This window comes from Nicotiana tabacum, chromosome 9, assembly GCF_000715075.1.
Source record: "Nicotiana tabacum cultivar K326 chromosome 9, ASM71507v2, whole genome shotgun sequence".
NCBI lineage: Eukaryota > Viridiplantae > Streptophyta > Magnoliopsida > Solanales > Solanaceae > Nicotiana > Nicotiana tabacum.
The window spans coordinates 58,687,451-58,701,762 of NC_134088.1; the positions used below are offsets into that span (position 1 = coordinate 58,687,451).

General features: G+C 37.7%; 2 non-coding genes across 2 annotated transcripts; one reads left to right on the forward strand and one right to left on the reverse strand.

The window, feature by feature from the left end:
- Positions 1-1,774: 1,774 nt before the first annotated feature.
- Positions 1,775-1,878, forward strand: LOC142164443 (small nucleolar RNA R71). Its single transcript, XR_012695214.1, has one exon. It is a non-coding gene; the product is annotated as a small nucleolar RNA R71 (small nucleolar RNA).
- Positions 1,879-7,486: 5,608 nt separating this feature from the next.
- On the reverse strand, positions 7,487-7,564 carry LOC142164484 (small nucleolar RNA R16). Its single transcript, XR_012695251.1, has one exon. It is a non-coding gene; the product is annotated as a small nucleolar RNA R16 (small nucleolar RNA).
- Positions 7,565-14,312: the final 6,748 nt, after the last annotated feature.

Genomic DNA, 14,312 nt, shown 5'->3' on the forward strand with positions numbered 1-14,312 from the left:
GTCGGGATCCATTCCACGTGCCCGAACCAATGCACACATCCATGCGGACAGCTTCTTCTCAGCCTTCTTGGGGTACACCCCCACACTTATCTTTTCCACTCGTTGCAGCCTTTTCTTTCGAACTCTTCAGTTTTCACTCAACACTTGCAGTTGGCTTCTCCTTCTTAACCCCCATTTCTACATTCATCTCAAAAGTCACAGTCTCCTCACCCACTCTAAGCATGAGTCTTCTCTCGTGTATGCTTAAGATTTCTCTACCCGTTGCTAAGAATGGTCTTCCTAAAATGAGAGGGACCTCCTTGTTCTCCTCCATATTCACCACAATAAAATCTACATGAAACACAAACTTATCTACCCGAACTAAAACATCTTCCACTATCCCCTCGGGTATCAGAGTTGTCTGATCAGCCAACTGCAAAGATATTGGCACCAACCTTATCTCTCCAATCTCCTTCTCCAATTTCCTGTAAATAGACAAAGGCATTAAGTAAATTGAGGCACCAGAATCACATAAAGATTAGTCAAAATTAATAGAGCCTAAAGAGCAAGGTATAGTAAAACTCCTTGGATCTCCACACTTTTGTGGGAGTTTATTTTTCAAGATTGTACTGCAATGCTCTATGAGCTTAACTACCGATGTCTCTTCTATCTTCCTTTTCTTTGTAAGGATCTCCTTTAAGAATTTTGCATAAGCTGGCATTTGGGAGAGCACCTATGTGAATGGCAGATTTATATTAACTTGTTTCAGCATATCCAAAAATCTCTCAAATTACTTGTCCAACTTCTCTCTATACAGCTTTTGGGGAAAAGGTAAAGCAGGCATGTGCTTGCTCTCTTCACGGTCATCCCTTCTTGAATTCTCCTCAGTCTTCTTTTTCTCAGTTCCCTTCTTGCCATTCTTTTTCTTATACACTTCATTTTTCAGATGCTCCACACTTTCTTTTTCAAGTACCACCTCTTTTTGGACTGGGGTGGGCTCTTCCAATACTTGCCCGCTTCTCAGAGTTACAGCATTTACCGTCTCCTTGGGGTTTCTTTCAGTATCAGCTGGCAAAGTACCTGGGATCTTTTCAGACAATATGGTGGCAATTTATCCCACTTATTTCTCCAAGTTTCGCAGCCCAGTACCTATTTCCTTGATAGCTGCTCCATGTTCCCTTATAGTTGCGCTATGAATTTCGAGCTTCTCAGCAGTTTTCTAAATAAAGGCCTTCATAAGATCTTCTAAGCCAGGTTGAATGGGTTGTTGAGGCTGAAATTGCGGCCACTGCTGATTTTGGAAAACCGGCGCTCCTTGTCCCTAAGGTCTGGAATTATTCTGTTGCCATACATTCGTTGTACCCCCAGATGAACTCCATGAAAAACCGGGGTATCTCTGACCCATTGCATTGAAGTTATAATTCCCAACAGCAGTAACTTCCTCAGTTGAGGCTTGACACTCATGCGTAGGGTGTCCTCTTCCATATATATCACAAGCTGCATGAGGTTCACTCTGTATTGAAGCTAAGGTTAGATTTTGTATCTCCTTTGCCATAGTATCAAGTTGTACCTGCACATATATGTTAGTATCAACCTGGTAACACCATTCGCCCTTCTTCTTTCAGCACTTTCAGAGGGCCACTGATTTGCATCTTCAGCCAATTCATCGAGAATAGTGACTATCTCCTCTGGTGTCTTTTTCATCAAAGGGCCTCCAGCTGCATTACTCAATTTTCTGTGTGAGGCCGGTGTCAACCCATCCAAAAAATCCTAGAGTTGCTTCCAGAGTTCAATTTAGCTATGTTGACACTTTCTGACTATCTCCTTAAACCTCTCCCAAGCTTCAAAAACCGTTTTAGTATCTTTCTGGCAGAAGTTATGGATCTCTCTTCTAAACTTGCCCGTTTTAGCTGAGGAGAAATATTTATCAAGAAATTTTCTAGTCATCTCCTTCCATGTTCTAATCGATCCCTCGGGCAAGCTTCGAAGCCACTGCTTCGCATCATCTTTCAGCGTGAAGGGGAATGCCCTTAAGTAGACTGCATCTTGTGAAATTGAAAGGTGTTCATGATTTCCTCGAAGTCCATTAGATGGTTGTTTGGATCTTTGTTCATCTTTCCTCTAAACAGTTTTGAAGAGTTTGAAGCAATCCTTGCTAGATTGCTATCCAAGATAATCAACAGTTGAGAATTATGTAAATTAAAACTAAAATTAACTAAGAATCTAGAGCTAATTGACTAATGACAATCGAACAAAAGTAAGCAACGAAGATATCAATGGGAGAAAAGAAGGGATTAATTGGATCGGTGTAAGAAATAATGTCTGGGATTTAGTTCTAGTTAATTCACTTCTGATGTTCAAGTGAGTCTCTCAAATTCACTCAATTATTAGTTCAACCATTTAGTAGAAACTCCTCTCTCGATTAAGTTTCAACCTCACAATATGAACCAATTTACGCTCAGTGAAGATATGCAAGAATTCGAAGTGAATTGGTCTTTAAGAGAATCTCTTTCGATTATCCTCCTAACTAGGTCTAAACAATAATTCAACTAGCTTCTTTCGATTACTAAGAAGAATTAATGAATTCAACCAACAAGATAATGCATAAACATCACAAGTTATGCCTCTCTCGATTACATGAATATTTGAATATAAATGCACCAATTAAAACACTCAAAACGATTCAATACATAAAAACTAGAATTAATATCCACAAACAAATATTAGTACATCAAATCCATTAATCCCTAAAGTTACTCTATAGATATGGAGCAATTCATCACAAATATAAAGAAAAAGCATAAGACTTCGCTTCTCTACCTTCTCTCTAGCCTCCTTAGGTCTTAGATGTGTCAAAAGTCCTCAAAATAATATTTTTACATGTATTTATACCAAGTAGGGTCGGGCCCAAATGAAACTACCTTTTTCCAGTCGAAATGGGATTGTAGCTCTGTAAAAAATGTACAGGCACGCCGCATGCGGCGACGCGCCATGCGGGGCGGCAGTGGAAAACTTCAGAGAGCTTGCACTTTGACAGGAGCAGGAATTTGCACTAGCGTGTCGCATAGTGCGTTGCATTAGTGCAAATTTCTAAGAGTACAGATTTTGCTTCGATTTTGACATTCAGACTTGGTCGTCAACCCCCGAACAGGATCCCGGCTTAATCTTTTGGGCTTTTACTTAGATTTCAAAGCTCCAAATCATTCGAATTCATTCCATAACATCCACATAGCTCGGAATCCTCCTACAAGGCATAAAGCACACAATCAGTGCAAAATACTCGCGATTAAAGCTCAAACTCAATTAAAGTGCATTAAATTAGAGTACAATAAGCAACTAAAACACGAGATTATAGCCTACCATCAGTAGGTCAATTGACCAAACCTCATTATCATATTCTCTTATAATATATTTTTATTTTGTCATCTGATTTATCAACACAAAGATTTGCATTGTTAGCTTCCGCATGACACCTTATTATATTCAATCCCAACATTGGTAAGCTTTGTGATTGCAATAACATGTTAGGGGACTGGATATTATTAGAATCTGTTTGCTGGGGAGTTGTTGCCGTAGTAGATGCAGAAATGGGTTGCATTGAGTGAGAGGAGGGATTTGGAATAATGCGATTGGGTTAAAAGTCCAAATGGAAGGGTCCAGGTATTGAAAGAAGAAGGATTTGGATGTTGTTCTTGGGTCTCAAGATTAGAAAACGGAAAATTATCTTCCACAAAGTCGATGTCTGGAGAGGAAAACTTTATTTGTTGTTGGATCAAAGCATTTAAGCTAGATTGGTTTTGAGAATATCCAAGAAAAATACATGGTCGTGATTTAGGATCTAGCTTGTGTTGATTATATATACGGTTTTAGCCATGGGTAACACAAGCATCCGAAGGTTCGCAATGTTTTAGAAAAAGGAAAGTCTTTGTTTAAAATCGGTGTTGGAAGACGGTTGATGAGATAGATGTTGTAGTGAGAAAAGCATAAGACCATTTCAGAGTAAATTTGCTTTATGAAGAAGAATTAAACCAATTTCGACTATATGGTGGTGACGACGCTCAGCAGGTGCATTGTGTTCTGGTGTATAAGGGGGAGTGAGGCAATGAGAAATTCATTCATTTCAAAAAAGTTTTTAAGTATAATAAATTCCCCTCCATTGTCAGAATAAAAAGTTATGATGGAGCGTTTGAAAAACATTTCAATAACTGATTTAAAAATAGGAAGTATTAGGGAGACTTCAGATTTTACTTTCATTGGAAATAGCCAAATGTACTTCGTAAAATGATCAACAAAGATTAAATAATAGTGAAACCCGTCAATGGAAGCAACAGGGAAGGTCCCCAAACATCAAAATAAATTATATTCTAGAGGGTTCGAACTTTTTATTGATGGAGTATAAAATGAAAATTTATGTGTTTTGTTGCACTTACAAGAGTTAACAAAAAACTTTGATGTAGTAGAAACCGGCAAATTTCGAGTTAACAATAATATTGAGGAAGATGGAAGGCCTAAGTCTGTTGTGCTAGTGGGAAGAGGAGACGACAATAGTAGAATAAGCAACTGGTGATGATGAGAAGCCTTGCCATTTGTAAACATCATTCTTAGGTTTCCTGCCAGAAGAGGTGCACTTGTGGTTAAATCCTTGACATAGAAAGAAAAAGAAGTGAATTCAACAGAAACATTATTATTGCAGCAAAGCTTATGAGCAGAAATTAAATTTGTTTCAAGGCAGAAACACATAAGACATTAGATAGATGCAAGGACGAGATAAAGAGTGTAAGGTTATAGTGCATGTATGTGTGATTGGCAAACCTTTACTTTACCATTACCAAGCAAGATCATCAGATCCATCATATTCAGAGTGAAGAGATAGATTTTGGAGGTCAGTTTGTGACATGATGTGAAGTGCGCGAGTCAACCAACCAGGTGGAGGATGATGTACTTGTAGGGGTTGCGTAGTTGGCACGCGGTGGGCGTTGTTGAATCAAGGTTGAATGATTGGCTAAATCGGGCGACAACCACAGAAAGGCTTTTGATGAGACGACGACATTGTTTGATGACATGCCCAGGTTTGTCACAATATTGACATACCACTCATAACCGTGAAGAAAAGGGTTGGTTGTTGCCACCAAATCATGGCCATAGATATAGTGTTAGTCGGCTGGGAGTTATTTTGACGATTGCCAAAATTGCTTGATTGTTGTTTGTCGATTAGTGGTGGAGGGTGGTTTGGTAGTGTAGTGGCTGTGATAGGAGTGGCTACACAAGGGAGACATAATATAAAGCTTAAGACGAAAATAAAAAGTAAGGCCTTAAATTTTTTTAATTTTTTTTCACTTATAATTTATCGAAATCTAAAATTATAATCAATTTTAATTATTATCAATGTCTAACCAATTTGTTTAATCTCTCTTGTGTTATCATATTTAACTTTATTGATTTAGTTTTGAAAAGATTTTTTAACCGAGACAATTGATATAAAAATTATTAACAGTAATTGAATTACCACTTTTTTACCTGATTAAGTTTACCAAATAGACTGTGCTTCTACTTATACAGCTTCTCTTAACATTTTTAATTCTACTAAATATAAGTTGAAACAAATAATATTGTAGTAACTACCATGTTTCAAGAGTCATTCAATGTTAATGACTAATTTTAATAATTACTTATCAAAGTAGCTTGAAAAATGTCTACAAAATTAAAGACAAAAATTAACTAGTAACTACAATTTAAGATGTGTACAAATTTTACCTATCAACTATTTAAACCAAATAATTTAAAAATTCTATCAATAGCCCATAGTTAAGAAATATTATATGTATTATTTATAAATTTGGGGGCCCAAGTATTTTGGGGGTCTAAAATGGCCTTAAGATCGGGTCGGCCCTGTGGCTACAGAAGTGAGTATCATAATCTGTCAGTTTTGCAAGGATCCCGTCGAAGGAGATGGTAGATTCACGGGATCGTAGAGAGTCAGTAATTCCGTGGGACAGTAGATTCATGAGATCGTAGAGAGACGGTAATTCCTTGGGACAGTAGATTCGCGGGATCATAGAGGGTCGGTAATTCCTTTGGGACAATAGATTCGCGGGATCATAGAGAGTCAGTAATTCATTTGTTTTCGACAGTGACACCATTAAAGATGTATAAAGCAAGTTCATCGTCATCAATAATAATCCATGTAGCAGCAAGTTGGTCTGATAAATGCTTAATATATGACGATATGATGTTGGTGATTGATTGAGTCACCTTTTGTGGCTTTAGAAAAAGACTCCCGCAAACTCTTATGCGGGCACGTGACGGATTCGCATAAGTTTTGAAGAGGTATTGCCAAACATCATAAGAGGTCTCAGCAGATATCACGTAGGGAATTATTTCTTGAGATACTGAGAATACTTTGGATTAGTTGATATTGTCATACCAAGTAAGATGAGTCATAGTCCAGAGAAGGCTTAGAATCAACAAAATGCATAAAGCCATACCCTTTGAGCAGGGATTTCCATTGTTTATGCCATGAAAAATAGTTGCTTGTGGTGAGTTTTAAAGGGATCTGAGTACTAGCATTTAAACTAATGAGTGGCGTATTTGGTGAAGGGTTGAGAGGATCAATTGATAAAGGGATTGTGGATGTTGGATTAAGGTGAGAAAGAGCATGTGTCACTGCTGGTTTTGAATTTGTGGAAGATGAATTCCAAATTGTGGTTTCTGGAATGATGGAAAATGAAAATTACAATAACGTCATGCGACTTGGAAACTGAAAACATAATAAGCTTTGTATTGCAGTCAAAATGAATTGCATTACAGTGTCGGTACAAAGATATTTATATACAGGGAATATAATGTGATCATAGTGTAAGAATATGTTCTTTCCTCAGTGGATTGATTTGCTGAATCACTTATTTCCTTGCACCATTTCCTTATGAAAATCAACAGGAATAATTTACTGCACCATTTGTTTGTTCAATTGAGTTAAAAAACACCTTTTTGTCAATAAGTTTGTATTTAATTCAAGAACGTGTAGCCACAAATAGATAGCCAAAAAACAAAGGAAAGAAAAAGCATGAACTAAAAGAGAAAGCTGCTCAGAATTTGCAAACAATTAATTAATCATGAACAATTTCATATGTCCAGACATAATTTTAGCAAGTTCATCACTGCAAGCTGATTATGAATAACTAAAGACAAATTATATGGAAGAAAAAAGGCACAGCAGACAGAAATTACAACCTCAAAAGAAATTAAATTAGAATAGCTATAGCTCTCAGAGAAATTCCATGAAAGGAAGTTATGCAGACATTCAACACGGCATCAGGTTCTGACCGCCCGTCTGCTTTTCTCTCATCAAAGAGCAAGAATTAGGAATTTACCTAATTCGCGCTTATACTGACATAAATATTTAATTAATATCAGACTAAAAATTCTCTGACAAGTATATGAACTACAAAAAGAAACGGGGTTCAACAAAAGAGAGAGAGAGAGAGAGAGAGAGAGAGAGAGAGAAATTGATGGCATCAGATAATAAGCGGAGTATTTAATCCACATGATTATTCAGTGTAAACAATAAGTATCATCATTTGCCAATATAACAGAGCCATCAAATTATCAAATAAAATAGAGGGAAAAAATATAGATATCGGAAGGTCCATTTGACCCCAAAGCAATGGAGTATAAAGTGCAATGGGCTGGTAAGCCAACCTTTTCAGTTTATGCATCAGCTATAACTCCTTATACATACAGCAAATCTGCTGGCACAAGAAGAGGGTAAATCCGATGCAAATACAATAAAGACTAAACAGCAATGACCAACATTTTTGAGAAGCAATAGACAAATAGAATCAAAGAGTCATCGGAATAGCTCAATCAATAGCGGCTAGGTTTTTTCTTTCTTTCTTTTTACCCTTTGATGGACTGATATTGGAAAAACGGCTAGGGTTGGGCTTATATAGTGTTTTGAGAATGCTAGGGTTTTTCTTCTTTGGAGAAAAAACTATAGTGGGCGAGCCGGATTTTATTTTATTTTCTCTCTGTGTGATGCGTTGCGAGCAAAACACAAATAGTGACTTCGTTCACTTTTACTTGTCCTGTTACTCCCCGTTTCAAATTAGATAAGATACTTTTCTTTTTAGTCTATTTTAAAATAATTAATACATTTTAAAATTTAGAAATAATTCAACTTTAAAGTCTTCATTTTACTCATTTTATCCTTAATGAGAAGTTTTTATAATCACACATATAATTTAATATAAAATTATTTTATACCATAAATTTTTAAATAATATAATTTGTAAGCAAATATTATAGATTATATATATTAACGGATAATACAAATAAAAGTGAAATCATTGAGATACAAGATAATTAAATACATATTACATTATGGTAAAATTCTGATTAAATATTACATAAATATTCAACTTTCACCTCTAGTATACTCTCATAAATGATCTATTAATGTATTACGAAGTGCAAAATGAGCATCTTTATCCTTAATATGAAGATAATCCAATCAGAAAATAATCGGATTGTTGAGGCGTGAATAGTGCAACTGAGACAAAAAAAAAATCTAACTGTTCAAAAAGAAAAACTATGACTAAAAGAATTGAAAGGAGAAAATAAAGTTTTAATAATCGATGTGGATTCTATTGTTGATCCGACTCGTCGTGAATTTTTGCGACAAGAACAACAACGAATAATGTATAAAAATAGTCAATAATTTCCACAGTCACAACCACAACAATCATTGGCCTCATTCACTCAATACTATAATAATTTTGGTGTATCTGGAAATGACATAGGCCCTACTAAGTTATTATGTTATTTACGGTAGTTTTAATTTTTATGTATTTTCAATTTTCATGTATTTTCATTTAATGCATTTTCAGTTTTCACTTTTCAATTTAGCAACATTTAATATTTTATATTCGCACCTTTCAATTTTAGCAACATCTAATATTTTATATTTGCACCATTCATTTTTTGAGATGATTATATTTTTTTGTATAATTATAACTTATAATAAAATTAACTTACAATTTTACATAAAAATAATAAATGCACGAAAATTAATTTATCAAAATTATACGCCAAAGTTAAGATGTAAAAATTAATATTATAAAGATATTACATAAACATAATTAGGTATATATAAAAAGATAAATTAAAAGAATTAAATAATAAAAACAATAATAAAGTAAGGATGAATAGTAATGGAGGAGGTGAATAGTGTCACTCCAAATTTGGACCAACACTATTCATCCCCCATTTTGGGGGCAAAAATGGGGAGCGTTGGAGCCACATTTTGGCAAAAAGAGGCTTCATTACGGAGAAATGAGGGAGGGTTGGAGATGCCCTAAGAAAAGAGAAATTGTCTTCTTTTGATATGTTAAAAGTGAAAATTTATTTTTAAAATACTGAAAAAGTAAAAGTGAACGGAGGGAGTACAAAAGTACATTTGCATAGTTTATAGTACTATAAATAAATACATTTTCAAAGCTATTGTTTATTTTTAATTATTTACGCAAAGCATCCAATACATTTTCAAAAGACATATAACTACCATGTTATCTTATGCGGTTTCGTTTGAAATTAAAAAGGTGTTTCAACTTGTAAACCGACATTTATTTATCAAATTAAAAACAACATAACTTTAAAAAAAAAAAATTGAAAATTAGATGGCGTTATGTAAATGTGAAAAATAAAAGCAGTTTTTGCATTTTTCAACCAAATGCCAACAAAGAAATTTTTCCAGAACAAAGTTCAAAAAAAGCTTCTCAGCATTTAGTTGAAACAAACTTTTTGGCAAAGAACTAAAAGTAATTTTACAGGAATGCATTTTCAAGATTTTGAACCAAACGCACTTCCACGAATATTCTTAAGCTTCAATATCAAGTTAATCTTATAAGCTTACACATTGAATCAAGTTGAGCTAGTCTTCCATGTTGAACTCAAACAACTCCACTAATACAAGTATGTAACACAAAGCCGAGCTGAAACCGAGCTCAAGGCCAGCCTTTTTGGTTCAGGGGGACTTGGCCCAAGTTATAAAATATCAAATTTATCTCACCCCGTTTGGCCATAGATTTTGCCAAGTTTTTTCCAAAAATATTTGGCAAAACATGTTTGTTTATAGATTTTGTCCATGGTTTGGCAGATTTTAAAAATAAAATTTTCAAATCTCAAAACTAGCTCTACACCTGTTTTTGGCCCAAAATATCACTGTTTGATTTTTTAACAATTTTAAAAATTATCCCAAACTTTTATATTTTATAATAAAAAAAAAATACCATCTATTATGACCCAACTAACCACCATCTAATTACTATCATTTTTGTTTTGACTGGTGGATCTTGTAATATTATTGCAATTTGACGAATTATAGTAACTATTAATTGTGTTGTTACTAGTTGATATTAAAATATCAGGTTATGTTTTTAGGATAGTGTATTGCAGCAAAACCTCTCTAAATTAATACTCGGTAAATTAATAAACTCTCTAAGATAATATTTTTCTCTGGTCCCGACTTGGACCAGTAGAAAAAATTACTGATTTCGATAAGATAATATATTATCAGAAGCTGGGGCCCTACTTCCAATGCCACCCGATAGCTGTGGTGACTACTTTCCCTCTGAGGAATATCCTCCATAAACCCGAGCTCTCGGATAGATTGGCCAAATGGGCCGTCGAAATGAGCGAGTTCGATATTGAATATAAACTGAGGACTGCAATTAAGTCACAAGTCTTGGCTGACTTTGTGGCCGATTTCAGTTCGGGACTATTGCCTCTGGCGGCCAAGGAGGCAATAATGGTGTCAGAATCGACATCGGGAGTTTGGACCTTATTTACGGACGGGGAAGAAATGACTCTTGAAAAATAGCCTCTCACCGTTTGGTTTTTGAGAAAAATGAGTTTTTGGATAAAATTCCGTTTTTGAATTTTGTTAAGTGTTGGGCGACAATATTCATCGCGTTCGCGAGAGAACTGTCGCGTTCGCGAAGGGTACTGACTGCCAAGCCTTCGCGTTCGCAAGACCCAGCTCGTGTTCGCGATGCTTACTCCCCCCTGGCCTTCGCGTTTGCGAGACATGACTCGGGTTCGCGAAGAAGGAACGACTAACCCCTCCCCAGGTCCCCACATGCTTCGCGTTCGTGTTGAGCCGGTCGTGTTCGCGAAGGGTAAGTCCCCCATCACTTCGCGTTCGCGACCAGGCCTTCGCGTTTGCGAAGAAGAAAACTTCAGCTGCCCAGTTTACCCTTCGCGTTCACGAGAGTACCTTCACGAACGCGAAGAAGGACATGCCAGAACACACACTCTGCAGAAAAACCAGATTTTCAAAGTCCAAAACATCCTGTGGCCTATCCGAAACTCACTCGAGCCCTCGGGGCTCCAAACCAAACATGCACACAAGACTAAAAACATCATATAAACTTGTTCGCTCGATCAAATCGCCAAAATAACACCTAGAACTACGAATTTAGCACCAAATCGAATAAAATTCTCAAGAACACTTTAAAATTACTATTTTCTCAACCGAAGGTCCGAATCACGTCAAATCAACTCTATTTCTCACCAAATTTCTCAGACAGGTCTTAAATATCATAATGAACCTGTACCGGGCTCCGAAACTAAAATACGGACCCGATAATAAATTTGCCAAACATCAATCAATTTTTAAAAATAATTAATTTCCAGACTTTTAATTTTCATCAAAAATTCATAACTTGAGCTAGGGACCTCCGAATTCGATTCCGAGCATACGTCCAGGTCCCATAATTCGATACGGACCCACTGGGACCGTCAAAATACGGATCCGGGCCCGTTTACCAAAAAATGTTTACCAAAATCAACTAAAATCAACTTTTAAGGCAAAAATTCTTATTTTCATTAGTTTTCAACATAAAAGCTTTCCGGAAATCTGCTCGGATTGCGCACGCAAATCGAGGAGGGTAAAAATGAGATTTTAAAGGCTTAAGAGCGCAGATTCAAGTTCTAAAACATAAGATGACCTTTTGGGTCATCACAATCTCTACCTATAAAACAATCGTTCGTCCTCGAACGGACATAGAAAAGTACCTGGGCTGGTGAAAAGGTGGGGATATCTACTCCACATATCGGACTCGGGCTCCCAAGTAGCTACCTCAATAGGCTGACCTCTCAACTTCACTCGAACTGAAGGGTAACTCTTTGATCTCAATTAGCGAACTTGTCGGGCTAGAATTGCCACTGGTTCCTCCTCGTAAGTCAAATCCTTATCCAACTGGACAGAGCTCAAATCTAACACATGGGACAGATCGACGTGATACTTTCGAAGCATGGACACATGAAATACCGGATGAACAGCTGCTAAACTAGGTGGCAACGCAAGCCTGTAAGCCACATCTCCCACTCTCTCCAGAATCTCAAAAGGTCTGATATACTTAGGGCTCAACTTGCCCTTCTTTCCGAACCTCATTACACCCTTCATGAGTGATACCCGAAGTAACACTCTCTCTCCGACCATGAATGCAATATCACGAACTCTACGGTCAGAGTAATTCTTCTGTCTAGACTGAGCTGTGCGAAGTTAATCCTGAATAATCTTGACCTTATCCAAGGCATCCTGTACTAAGTCTGTGCCTAACAACCGAGCCTCTCCCGGCTCAAACCACCCAACTGGCGACCGACACCGCCTACCATATAATGCCTCAAAGGGAGCCATCTGAATGCTCGACTGGTAGTTATTGTTATAGGCGAACTCTGCAAGGGGCAAGAACTGATCCCACGATCCTCCGAAGTCTATAACACAAGCGCGAAGCATATCCTCCAAGATCTGAATAGTACGCTCAGACAACCCGTCCGTCCGAGGATGGAATGTTGTGATCAACTCAACCCTCGTTCCCAACTCACGTTGTACTGCCCTCCAAAAGTGCGAGGTAAACTGCATACCTTGATCAGAAATGATAGACACGGGCACACCGTGAAGACGGACGATCTCCCGAATATAAATCTCTGCTAACCGTATGTAACTACCACAAGAATGAAATATGCTGACTTAGTCAGCCTGTCCACAATAACCCAAACTGCATCAAACTTCCTCTGAGTCTGTGGGAGTCCAACAACAAAATCCATAGTGCTACGCTCCCACTTCCACTCAGGAATATCTAACCTCTAAAGTAAACCACCAGTCTCTAATGCTCACACTTTACTTGCTGGAAATTTAGGCACCGAGCTACATAAGAAACTATGTCCTTCTTCATTCGCCTCCACCGATAATGCTGCCTCAAGTCCTGATACATCTTGGCGGTGCCCAGATGAATAGAATACCGGGAACTGTGGGACTCCTTAAGGATCAACTCACGAAGTCCATCCACATTAGGCACACAGATACGACCCTGCATCCTCAAAACTCCGTCATCTCCAACAGTAACCTGCTTGGCACCACCGCGCCGCACTGTGTCTCTAAGGACAAGTAAATGAGGATCGTCATCCTGCCGATCTCTGATGCGCTCAAACAAAGAAGACCGAGCAACTGTACAAGCTAGAACACGGCTGGGCTCAGATACATCCAACCTCACGAACTGGTTGGCCAAGGCCTGAACATCCAATGCAAGCGGTCTCTCACCCACTGGAATATATGCAAGGCTACCCATACTAGCTGATTTTCTACTCAAAGCATCGGCCACCACATTGGACTTCCCGGGATGATACAATATGGTGATATCATAGTCTTTCAATAGCTCCAACCACCTTCTCTGCCTCAAATTGAGTTCCTTTTGCCTGGACAAATATTGCAAGATCCGATGATCAGTGAATACCTCACATGGCATGCCATAAAGATAGTGCCTCCAAATCTTCAGCGCGTGAACAATGGCTGCCATTCTAGATCATGAACACGGTAATTTTTCTCGTGAACCTTCAGCTGCCGTGAAGCATATGCAATAATCTTGCCACCCTGCATCAATACCGCTCCCAGACCGATACGAGATGTGTCACAGTATACTGTATAAGATCCTGAACCTGTGGGTAACACCAATACCGGTGCCGTAGTCAAAGCAGTCTTGAGCTTCTGAAAGCTCGTTTCACACTCGTCTGACCACCTGAACGGGGCACTCTTCTGGGTTAATCTGGTCAATGGGGCTGTTATGGATGAAAACCCTTCCACAAATCGATGGTAATAGCCCGTCAAACCCAGAAAACTACGGATCTCTGTAGCTGATGTGGGTCTAGGCCAGTTCTGAACTGCCTCAATCTTCTTAGGTTCCACCTGAACACCTTCTGCTGATACAACATGACCCAAGAAAGCAACTGAACTCAACCAAAACTTGCATTTTGAGAACTTAGCATATAATTGGCTG